Raw genomic sequence first — 12,334 nt, 5'->3', positions numbered from 1 at the left:
CCCATTTTCTCTTGCCGCTCTTTGGTTGGGTAGCCGACTCATTTCACACAAACAGCCTTTGCGTTGTGATGTATTCTCTGCTATTATCTTATATCGATTGGTGGTTTTCAGTGTGTTTGGTTAAAAAGGATGCATGTTAACATGTAGAAAGTGTAAAGGAGAGTCGAGTAGTCGGTTTTATGTTTTATGGCCAGTGAGGAGTCGTGTGCTCTGTTCAGTATGGAAGTCTATCTGGCTGGTTTAAAGCCAGAAAAAGGCTTTAGTGTTGTTTTTGTCCTGTGGTCACAGATCTTTGCTCCCTGTCAGCTGGCTGCTTGTTCACCAGCTCTCCGAGAGCTGAGCTTAGAGATCACTGCAGCCAACTGTTTTGAGACTTCACGCTGTAAGCAGTGTAGCTATTTGCAACATTGATGTACCACCTTAATAAGAGATTTGGCTGGGGTATGTGGGTAAATGCTGACATAGCGGGACCTGAATACAGCCAACCCAAAGTCTTATTATTTTGGAAGCAAATCATAGTTGTTTCAGTATTTAGAAAATACTATGTTTGTATTCATTTATTACATTTTAACCATATATAAATATATAAAACATTACATATTTAAAAAGAAAACATACATGTGTTTGTATTTATTCATATATACAAATATACACAGTTCCCACATATTCACATTCATAATATTTTATTAATACTGATTTTTACTTTGCACTATTTACAGTAGCATGCAACAGACCTTAATACTGAGTGCGAACCGTTAAAGACTTTGGAGAGAATAGATACTACTTGAGGCAAAATGTGTTGTCATATTGGCCACTACTAGAAAATCTTGGTTTTACTTGCTGTAATTTACACTAGCACTTTCTGAGTGAAAAGGGGGAGGTGGTAAGCGAAGAATATTAAATCCTTTAGCCCTTATTTCTATATTCGATCCTTTCAATTTATCCTCAACATTCGATTGCAATTTAATGCAATTCTTTTTAATTGTGTCTCCTGCAGGTGTGGATCACGGTGTGTTCGCTGTACCACTCCTTCCCGGGAGAGCTCTGGAGAATCTGATGGAGGCCAGGAGCAAAACAGGACCAGGAAACTCCACGCTCAGGGCCTGTATCATCCGTCATATATCCCCCACAGAGAGGCTGCGCAAGGTCTATCCAGGTGTTAGTAGACACGGAGAAATCCTACGTTAAAAGGTGAGAGCAGCTCACATGTCCCCTAACCAGCATAGTTGACTATCGACGCTCATTTGAGAAGATCCATGCGATCGAATCCGTCACGATACTCAAACTACATTAATACTGAACTGTTTCCGCCTATTTGTAGCTCACATCAGTTAAGTTTCTAAACCTGTTTAATGAAAGACCTGTGGTGAAGAGAAAATGGCTATTTGTGGAAGCGTCGATGGATGGTTGGAAAAGTTACGAGTCCACAGAAGGACCGCCCTATAAAGGTAACTCCTTTAGCTGCTAAATGGCTTTGCCTCCCCTCTCATCTATTTTTCTAGACCAATCCCGAAGAGGGCTTGCATGCCCAGTCAAGTTTTACCCTGCACAATGTTCATGATGTAGACCTTTGGGTAGCATTAAAAAACTCTGCTATGTCGTAATAATGTCTCCTGGTAGTTGTAGGTGTCAGGAAGGTGTCCCCAGATTATTCCAAGCGCTCTGTGATTTGTGTGGGAGGCGGTGCTATCCCAGAGTCCTGTGCCGGAGCCATTTGTCTGTGATATGCTGCATTGCATTGGCACAGGCAGACCGCTATAAATCAGCCTCCAATGAGAATATTCAGGTTGATGCACCGACAGCCTAGCGATGCCATAACATGGCCACAGCACACAGTGCAGGTTTGGGAGCTGTCTGGGAGCAGATTTGAATTTTTGGTTTTGGTGACGGCTAAATCATTTGAAACCAAAAAGACCCACAAGAGTTAAGCTACTAGAGGTAACATGCTAGAGCTGTGTAGGTCCTAGCTGAACCGACAATATAGATTTATCATCTACATCCATGCCTACATTTTGATGAACAGGTCGGGTGTGTTGAAACAGCATGTGATCCCCGATCATCTCTTCCTCTTTTTGCTTAGTTAAAGTGTGAAATAAACCAAATGAACATCAGAAGGAAATTACACACGCTTGTATTATATCTGAGATAATCACTTAATCATTATTTAATTAAAAAGTTTACAAAGACTGCAATTTAAGAGTTTATATTTAACTTCTAAGTATTTGGGATTTTTAAAAATTGATCACGATTTGATTATTAGATTTTCAGTTTACGTTTTTGGCTAAATGAAAACTTGTTTTTGTAGTTTAGAGTAAAAAAATCCTCCAAAGATTTCACAATAACCAAAACTTAATACTTAAAGGCGGAGTAGGGTTGGCAAATTGTAAAGAAGTGACCTTGCTTCATTTTTTCCTATACTGTATAAAAGAAGAGACATAATTGGTCCAGTTCTGGCAAGAATGATTTTGCAAGCTAGAGCATCTTTACACTGCTGGATTAAAAGGATGTCTACAGAGTGCCATGCAGTCACTGTACACAAGAATGCATCAATGTTTAAATGTGTGATACACAAGCTCTTTCTTTCAAAAACTTGTGGACTGCATCTGCGGACAGCATTAAGAAATGCACCAACAGCTCCTAAGGCGGCATTGCATGAATTTTATGAGGAAGAAATAAAAGATGCATTGTGTGGAGCTCAGTAAAAATTACATTTAAGTTGGAGAATGAAGCACTGTCAAAGTACAGTTCAAATAAATAGTTAATATGAAACTGAACTGTTGAAAAAAAATGACATAGTTCTGTTTTGCTCGACATCTATAGTTATGCCTGCTATACTGCCATTTTATTAGCTTCTAATATGCACGAGTGTAGACTGTATTATTGGACTCAGTTGTAATTTGGGGTCAGGGGCAGCGAGAGTTGTGTGTCAGAGGAAGGGGTTTTGGAATTGAGATTCCTGTAAAACATTGCCCACAGCCTTTGTACTGCAACAGAAAAAGCATCACTTTACTAGTTGTATTGTATATACAACTGAGTTCTAGTTTACACATATTTTTAAAGTCAACAAGATGTTTGTGTGTATATATATATATATATATATATATATATATATATATATATATATATATATATATATATATATATATATTCCAAACAATACAAGAGGGTTCATACATTTTTGCCTTACCGCTTACATTTAAGCTATTAATGAAACTGAATTTGTATTATTTTGTCTTGTAGAAATATATCAATAATTAAGTGCAGGTACAACCTCTGTGCAGAGGACAGCTTTAGTCTTGTTCCTCCTTGCTTTGAGTTTAGTGTTTACATTTTTAATCACCTTACGTGTTTTGTTTTCAAACCTTGTAAAAAGGATACCTTAGTATTATCAAAAAGAGGCTGTGGTGTAGTAAAACAATTCTGGCGATGCTAAGCCTCCTAGAGCTCATGATGTAATTTTTGTGATCCGTTTCTTCTATACAGGATCTCAACTGCCTAATTGAAATTTACTTGAAGCTCCCTGCAAAGGGACCTTTTCTCACACAAGACGCAGGTAAAAGCAAACCCCTGCTGGAGGCTAGTTTCAGAGGATGCGTGTTGGATTGAGTTGTCACCACTGCACAGTCATTCATTGCAGTGATACATCTTGGGTCATTGCCACAAGCTTGCATGTCCCCACTAATGTGACTGATGCTAAAGACTTCAGCTTTCAGAGGTAACTAGATATGGCCCTGACATGACTCAGGATATCCCTGTGGGAAAGATCAGTCCAATATGTGCTGAAGAGTGGTCCATATTAAAGCCCCGTTAATGGACACTAGAGTGATGCCCTTGCACAAATTAGACAAGGACTAAACATAAAATGGCTTTACCTGCTTGGCTTTAAGTTACTGGCGACAATTTGAGTGGCAATAAAACTTTAGCAAAGAGGCCTTGCGATAGATGGAGCTAGGCACAACTAAAATGAAATCTGCAGACTTAAATCCATTTCACCAACGAAGTACTAGTACCCTCTGAAGTAATTTTCCTATCACATAATGAAAGAAAACTGTGACACATGATTTTGTTTTGTTGGTTTTCCATAATTTTATTTATTTATGTTTTTGTGGATTTTCTTTGCCCAGATGGAAGTCTATTTTGGCAGCCTTCCAGAGATGCTGGAGTTCCAGAAGAGTTTCCTGCAGACCCTGGAAGAGAAGATTAGTTCCTTCCCAACTCATGAATATGCTCAGGACGCCTGTACCAGTTCCAAGGGGCATGCCAAATGCATTTAATTTCTTCATTAACACTCTCACCTGTAATATAGAGAGATACACACAACATTTTAGTAGAATAACTAGAAAAGTTTTCTCAAAGAATAGATCACCCCAAAAATGTGGATTATTTTATCATTTGATATTTGCATGTGTTTTATTCCACTTGGAATACAAAAGGCCATAAGATAGGCCATGATTTTTAATATAATAATGTATATAATAGGGATTAACCGAAATAAAGTCTGGGTCGAAACCAAAATTCTAGATGCAAAAAAGCGAAAACCTGAAATTTTGTAATGATTATTTTATTAAATAACATGAAGTCATTTTTATTTAATACAATTATAATGATATTGAATAAAAATAAATAAGTAAATAAATAAATAATAATCACGTTTTTTTAATGGTAAAGAGCAGATCAGCACTGTAAAATATAGCTCTTTATGCTCCATGGTAGAAAATCAAACAGACTTGGAATCACTTGAAGAATTGGTTCGTTGAAGAGAATCAGACTCAAATGAGAAAAACATCGATCTCGAATCACTCTTTTGTGCTAAGCTCCTTCTCTACCCATGATGCATCAATGCTGTCTTTTGTTTCTTATCCAGAAGCTGCTCTTCTCTCTCATTTGAAATTAGTTCGTTTTGTATTACGCGATAGAGCACTTCAAACTTTACAGTGGCTTTGCGCCAACCACATTAAAGTGCAGAAGGTTCTGGAACGAGGTACGTTCTACATCAATCACATCATCTTTGAACAATAGAATAATAGTTTTGTTACATGTCAAATAACTGAACCCATTTAATGTCTCTCATTCTGTATGGGTGCTTCTGAAATGTTTCAGGCTGGCACTGTCACAACACCAGTAGCCCTTGTTGGTTTATCTTTTCATTATTTTCTGCATGAGTATTAGTGATTAGCGACTATAAATGTTAAATATAATTTATGTGTGAAACATTAGCCTGGTTTGCCTTCTTGGGCAAACTGCCCGAGTTAGAAATGACAGAGGAGGCTGCCCTGCCCACATTTAAAGTGGAGAACTGTACCTCGGCTTCCTTTTTAATTCGTCCTCATTACAAGAGGAAGCGATATTCAGAGCAGCCTCAGGAAATTGCACTTTGAGGCTGTAAGAGCAGCACGCTCTGCTGTAACCACTGCAGGGGGTAAGGAGATGAAAAGCGTAGGTTCTTGCACTGCAAGATGCAAATAACAGGGTGTGTGCGCAGTCTGTCAAGCGGTAAGCTTGTAATTATATTCTCACACACCGCTTCTGTTGTACCAAGGTTTCTGTTTGCAAAGCGCAAAGCGACTTTTGTGTCGAAACTTGTTAATTGCCAATTGCTCCTGAAGTGTCAATCCATTTGGGGGCTAGGAGTGCCTCAATTACTGCTCTAGCCGGCTCCTCTTGATTTGAGCGACAATGCGAGAATACATTTATCATTCTCGCACGTTTTAGAGATGGTGGTGGTGGTTAACTCCCCTCACAAACTCCTGCCAAAACACCCGTTCAGTGCAATCTAGATCCATTGATACTCACCTTGGTGTTGTTCGCCGTCTGCAGTGTTGCGTTTATACTGCAGTGGATTCTAACTGTGAGTGTCAGAGAGCCTGTGCTGCCTCCTCCTTGTGGATGGATTTTTGTGCCCTGTCTTGCACGCCTAAAGCCATTTACCTGCAGTATGCCATTAAGAACGTGTTATTTCTAGCTCGGTGGGTGGTGCTGGCATTTATACATTTCCTTCGTCTGCAGCTAAAACAGATCGAGTCGTTTAAGGAGTTCCTCGCGCATGAGAATCCAGCAAGCAGCACTCGACCACACTAGAGTCCTACCTAATCAAACCGGTGCAAAGAGTCCTGGGAAATACCCCTGCTATAAGCTTTGCCAGCTGGTCTAACCTCCCTAACAGACACACAGACAGTGAGGAACACCACCACTTTCACAGGTACAGACACACGCACACAGCAGGGCTCGCTGTCTGGATGTCGGGTTGTGGGTTTGGTCATTGAGAATTTCAAAAATGTTGTCCCGCTTTTGTATTAAGCAGCTTTAACACCGATGTACATGTGTAAGTAGTATGTAACCACTGTGTAAATACACACTGGTACATAGTATCTACAGCTTTGTAACTACACACACGTTGAATGGACAGTTCCTGAGGAGTTACCATGCAAGTTCACTTACTTAGTTGTTTTACATCAACTCCAGATCCAACTCCTCCCACTTTACACATGATCCCTAACAGCCTACCCATCTCCACCCAAATTGTTTCAATTGCTCTCATACATACTATTGTTATAAAATGTAATGCATGTCCTGTTTACATACACATTTGTACTTACACAAACCATTCTGAGGGTTGTTACACGTATAGTTACAGAAATATTAGAGAGCTTTAGATACTTACACTGTGGTTACATACTGTTAATACGCATCTAGTTACTAAGTGAGCAGGTATTAGGGCCACAACATAAAATCGGACTAAAAAGACACATATATTTTTCACAAATCTATCCATTTTACATATTCTGAAAGAAGTTGTGACCAGGGCCCAGATCATTTTAACAACATTCATTGCTGAAAGGTTTGAATTGAATGAGAAATTTTTTTATGTGAGCTAAACAGATGTATTACAGAAATATTCCCAGTAATGCTACTAAGGTCTGATTTTTTTTTTTTTTTAAATCTCAGTTTGATTTCACACAGTCAATTTGACAGCCTATTTTTAGAAATCAAAGCCAAAGAATTAGTTATTTTAAGACAGTCTTTTTCTTATTACAGAGGCACTGAAAGGAAATGGAAAAGTCATAAGCCCACATAAATGAAATGCAGAAGATCTAGTTAGAAGACTATGGTGCGTATGTTGACCAGCTGGTAGCAGAGCAAAGTGGCACCGAGAAGGAAGTACAGCTGCACACAGAGTCTGGAACGCATCGGGGGTAATCCAACAGGATATTCAATCATCATCTGTCTCTTCTGTCTCAGGTCACAGAGATTTCTATGGGACAGTTCTCCTGCATTCCTCAGTGATCTGGCTCAACCCATTCCACGCCAGCTGGGCCGTATGAGAAAAGGATCCAGAGTTGAATGTTTTTGGTGAGGCTCTGCTCTTTCCCATGAAACCATATTTCTGTCAAAGCACATTTCCCATGAAACCGTATTTTCATCTTTTCACGTGCCAACATAAATGTTTTTTCTATCTTAATATATTAAATAAATAATGCGAATATTAAAGTTTATTTTGTCACATGGCACTTTGCAGAAGAAGCTTTTTATAGATCCTGTGAAAGTATGTTGGGCTTGTTTCAGATATATTGGCAGCAGTTCTGCTGTTTCAGAAACAAAGAAATTCTGTCGTTTTCTAAATTTAACATATCTGCTTGACTCAGAGTCTCTGATTTGTCTTATTAGTTTTTAAAGAGAGCTGTGATACTGCTGTACAGGAGAATAACAAAGTGAGAAAGAAGATGGGTAAGTACTGTTTTCACATCCAGTCTATTTACTTTATAGTTCCTTAATGGGGTCACTTTAAAAAAACATTTTCCTACACATTATATTTTGACAAATTCAGTGACTCGTTGTGTTACATATTCATCCATTAACATCCTTATTTCATGCTTTTTGTTCCCCAGCCAACTTCAAAATCAGCTCATGAGAGCAGGATCCATTGCTAAGTTTAAGCTGGCTGGCTTTCCCCTATCAGCGCTACAGAGTTAGACTGGGCAATGCAGCAGGTAAGAGACACATCTGGTTTGTTTAGAAGATCATAGATTTGTAATTTCCCCAAATAATCCACCTTTTGTCTGAAGACACACAGACTGCATCTGGGAGCTGATCCACACCAAATCACAAAAGAGGCAGGCCTGAGGCGGTGTTCCAGTTGTGTAGCAGGTTGGAATTGGTTCATTTCAACTTAGTATCTCATTTTATTCCATAAGGGAGCTTAACATTTTACATTTTCTCATTAGCATGGCACCCAGAATGCAAAGTGCAATATCATCAAAGGTGATTACGCTTTCCATCCTCTGAGAGAACTTGCATTAAGTAACATGCAAAGACTTGAGCAACAGCCTGAGAGAACCTGCAAAAAGCGCCTAACTCCTCTTAGAAAAACTCTGCCAACTTCTGCTAGGCTGGAGTCAGTGTGACCTCCCATTTACTTATGTCTGAACTGGCCAACATTGTGAAGCATGGATGTGTTGATGCAGTTTCAAGGCAAATTTATTGGTAAAAAAAAAAACTACATCAGGCTTTGAATGTCAGAACCTTTCAAGAGAATATATAACAAAGGTCATGGCAATCAATTCCCTCAAAAGTGCCAGGACAGAGAGATTTGAGTAGCTGTGCAGCAAGTTAAGAATAGAAATCGTGTCTGTCATGTCGCAATGCAGTGTTACATCAGAGATACTGGACATCAACGATATATGAAGTTTATTTGCAAAAACCTATAAATGTCACTTTAAAAAAAGCTGATTGCAGTGCATTATTCTCTGCACATGTTGCTCCAATCTAAACGTGTTTGTCAAAATAGCAGATATTATGAACTTTAAAAGTATCAAAAGCCAGCAAGCACTCCTTAGCGCCCATAAATCCTAATCCCCTTAAGCGCCCATAAGTCTTTCGCTTGAATCAGAGTGCTATATTCCAGGTCAGGTGACAAGGCTACTTTCACTTTGAAAAGATCATGCAAGCTGAGAGGAGTTTCGAGGATGGATCATTTAAAAAAAACTTGATGAAACTGTGATATCTTCTTTTTAACTCTTATTAACATGAAATGTGGAGTTATCAATTCTTTCCCCCGGTTTCACAGACAAGGCTTAAGCCTAGTCCTGAACAACGTTTTAGCTGTTTCAACCGAAATAGAGGCACTGATGTATTTTAAGTCAATGCGAGTTTGTTTTTTTTAATAAAATCAATTAAATGTTCTAACTGATCGTTGGTTGGTGTAAGCCCTGTCCGTGAAACTGGGCTAAACAAAATCTCAACATTCATGATCATGTTTGCGTTGTTGTGCCCCACAGGTTCTTCTCGACCCTTTTTGCTCTCCAAGCAGCCTTCAAATGAAAGTTCCAGCCCCAACAACGATCCTCTGAGGCTGTCTCTACCAGACTCGGACACAGCCAGCGTGAGCAGCGGAACCACCAGCAGTGCCAGCGCTCACCTGGATCCTCCGTCTCGCCGCGGCGGAGCGGCTCAGAGAAGTCCAACATCATCAGTGACGGTGACAACGAGCCCAACGAGGTTCAAAGACTGTCCCAGTGCCGCCGAGGCCCAGTTCTGCAGGCTCCGGCTGACCGAGAGGCCTCCCAGGCACCCGCCTCCCCATGTGCTTCAGAGGCGGGAAGTGGACACTCCGGAGAGACAGTCTTCTATAAAAGCGAGCTCACTTCAGCGCGATAAAGCGCCAAACCTGGCGAGGCACTAGCAGTCTCAGAGCTGCGGCCAGAGCCCTACTGAACATGCGTCGACATAGCCACTCTTTGGACAGCCAGACTGAGGCGATGGCGACAACGTGGACCTTAACTCACTACTGGAGAAGGAGTTCAGCGTGCAGAGCCTGACCTCTGTTGTCAATGAGGACTTCTTCTATGAACAACACTCAGTGGAGGCCAAAAACATGACCAGTTCATAGTGAAAGTCATCCAGCAATCACAGAAAAAAAGCAGAACATGGTTTCAGAGCCTACATGCTTGACTTAATCCCATACAGCTTTCTAAAGTTATTAGCCAATTCAGGGAAGCAACTGAGGCCAGACAATTCATTCGCACCTTTTGTGGAACCACAGTTTGACAGACATTCATTTGAAATGGTGTTAAGTGTTTCGTGATTCTCCATGATCCACAGCACTAATTCGCTGAACTGGCCACATTGCAACCGTTTTGCTCCAGAGAACAAAATTACCTGCCTTCACTCTTTTTCATTGTGGCATCCTGATGCAAAACTAAGACCAGACTGCTCTCCCACACACACATACTAGGATCTCTCCGGCTACGAGAACTGAATTGTCAGGTTTTTAATTTTGCCTTGTGTTTTGGACACTACATATGCTTCTTGCTGCTTCTAAGCATTGCTTCTTTTTTGTCATGGGTTTGCTTTGTATAAACTTTTATTTATTAGCAAGTTTTTATATATTCTTTTTAACAGGAATCCAAACTTATACTTTTGTTACAAAAACATGGTCGGTTGTAAACAATAAATCAGGATTAAATGTGCTATGCTGGAAATGTATCTCTAAATTAAAAGCCTGCAGTTGTCCTTTTTAGTATGTTCAAATGTGTAAATAGTATTTTTTCATGGATTACTGTAACTTAATTTTAAGAGTTTATATACTTTTGACACTTCACAGCCAAAACTGTAATAAAAAGGTGTCTGATTATATTGCTGGATTATATTCGTCCTAATGATTTCCTGTTTTCTGCAACGACAAACAAAAACCTTTTTGAATAAAAACGGAAATAAAATGCACACATTAAGTGACAGACAACTGAATCATGCTTTCAACACTGGATTTGAACAATATGAAGATAACAGACATGTCTCGGGACACAAAGAACTCAAATCCTATTACCACACATTAAAAAGTCTAGGAAAAATTATTTATTCATCAAAAGTCAAATTATATTTAGGTAACAATGTCAAACTTTTTTTTTTCTCTGACAGATGGTTGTCAGCCTCTAGCTGTAAAATGATTAAAGCATCCCCAAAGCTGTTTCATGATATGACAGGTTTTCTGGGAAACCCTGTCTTCCTCAGTTCAATACAGCGATGGTGGCTAGGAACTGATATTAATTAACGTAATTTTCCTTCCTTCCTACCTACAAAATAGCTTTATGGTGATAATTCAGTGTTCTCAAACCATATCTCCCATAACTTTATTTTGATCCTTGCGTTTTCTAAAAGCTTTTCTTCGCCCTCGCAGAATGCTTAAATGTCACACTCAATGCGTTTTTTTTTTTTCAGCTGATGCTTCATTTACCTCACTGCTGGCTAGTCTTCTACATACATCCATTCAAGAGCAAAAAATAATACATGCCTGCTGGTTAAACGGTCACCGTGAAAAGGGAGACTGCTGCATTAGTGGTTGTCTTTAATATTTTCCTCTATCGAGTTGTGAAGATTCCGAACTTTACGTTTGTTGCCAAATTGTCTCTTTGCCTGATGCTTGAGTTTGAGTTCTTCTCTGAAATCATAGTCGATGAGGCCTTGGTTCTCTCGCAAAAGCTTACTGTAGGCGTCTGCTAAAGCCCTGAATTCAGAAATAGAGATCTCTGTGGGCCGCAGTGTGGGATCCACATCAGCACTGCGCAGCAACTCTTCCGTCAGTTCTTGACGCTGAGACTCTGGGAACAGCATCCTGCAGCAAAGAAAAAAAACAGTCATCACACGCTGACACGATGAGTTAACGTACCACACTAGAGAAGAGGCATGGAAGTGACGTTATATGGTCTGTGCGGATGTTAAGCTTAGCGCTTGTCAAGCTAGAAACGCAGCGACACGTGCAGTTCATGTTGCTGGTGAAATTACAGATGTTCTCCCTCACTTCAGTGACACTAATTGTCAAGCTCCTTCCCAAATTCCAGCTCCTGAAGGGCAACTTCCTGTAGCACTGCGCTTCAACTAGCCCCAACACATCTGGCTGGAAGCTTCCAGTAACCCCGAACGCTTTCGCTTCAGCTTCAGTTCTGTTTAATTATGATGAAGGACGGTGGCCTTTCAGGAGCGGGAGTGCAATAATTTGAATGTGTGTATTTAATGTTTTGCTGGAGAACGCTCAACACCAGTTGTGCGTACTGTACTTCGTATCTCTGTATCCACCCTGACTAAAATCCAGGAGAACAGAGGTAAACAGAGAGGAAAAGTAGTGTGCAGAATGCAGAATGCTTACTCGAGCCCTCTGTGGCAGTACTTCCTCCGGAACTGGAAGGCGTTCCTGACAATCCTCTCGACCAGCTTGAAGGGCTGCTGGATCTGGGGCTGAGCCAGCGGAGTGAAGTGCACCACCCCACATCCACCTCACACCGCGGGGTGTTGAGATGAAAACACACACACACACACACACACAGACAACAGTGTTACAGTC

The sequence above is a fragment of the Puntigrus tetrazona genome, chromosome 17, assembly GCF_018831695.1.
Source record: "Puntigrus tetrazona isolate hp1 chromosome 17, ASM1883169v1, whole genome shotgun sequence".
NCBI classification, from domain to species: domain Eukaryota; kingdom Metazoa; phylum Chordata; class Actinopteri; order Cypriniformes; family Cyprinidae; genus Puntigrus; species Puntigrus tetrazona.
Note: the sequence above shows the minus strand (reverse complement) of the source record.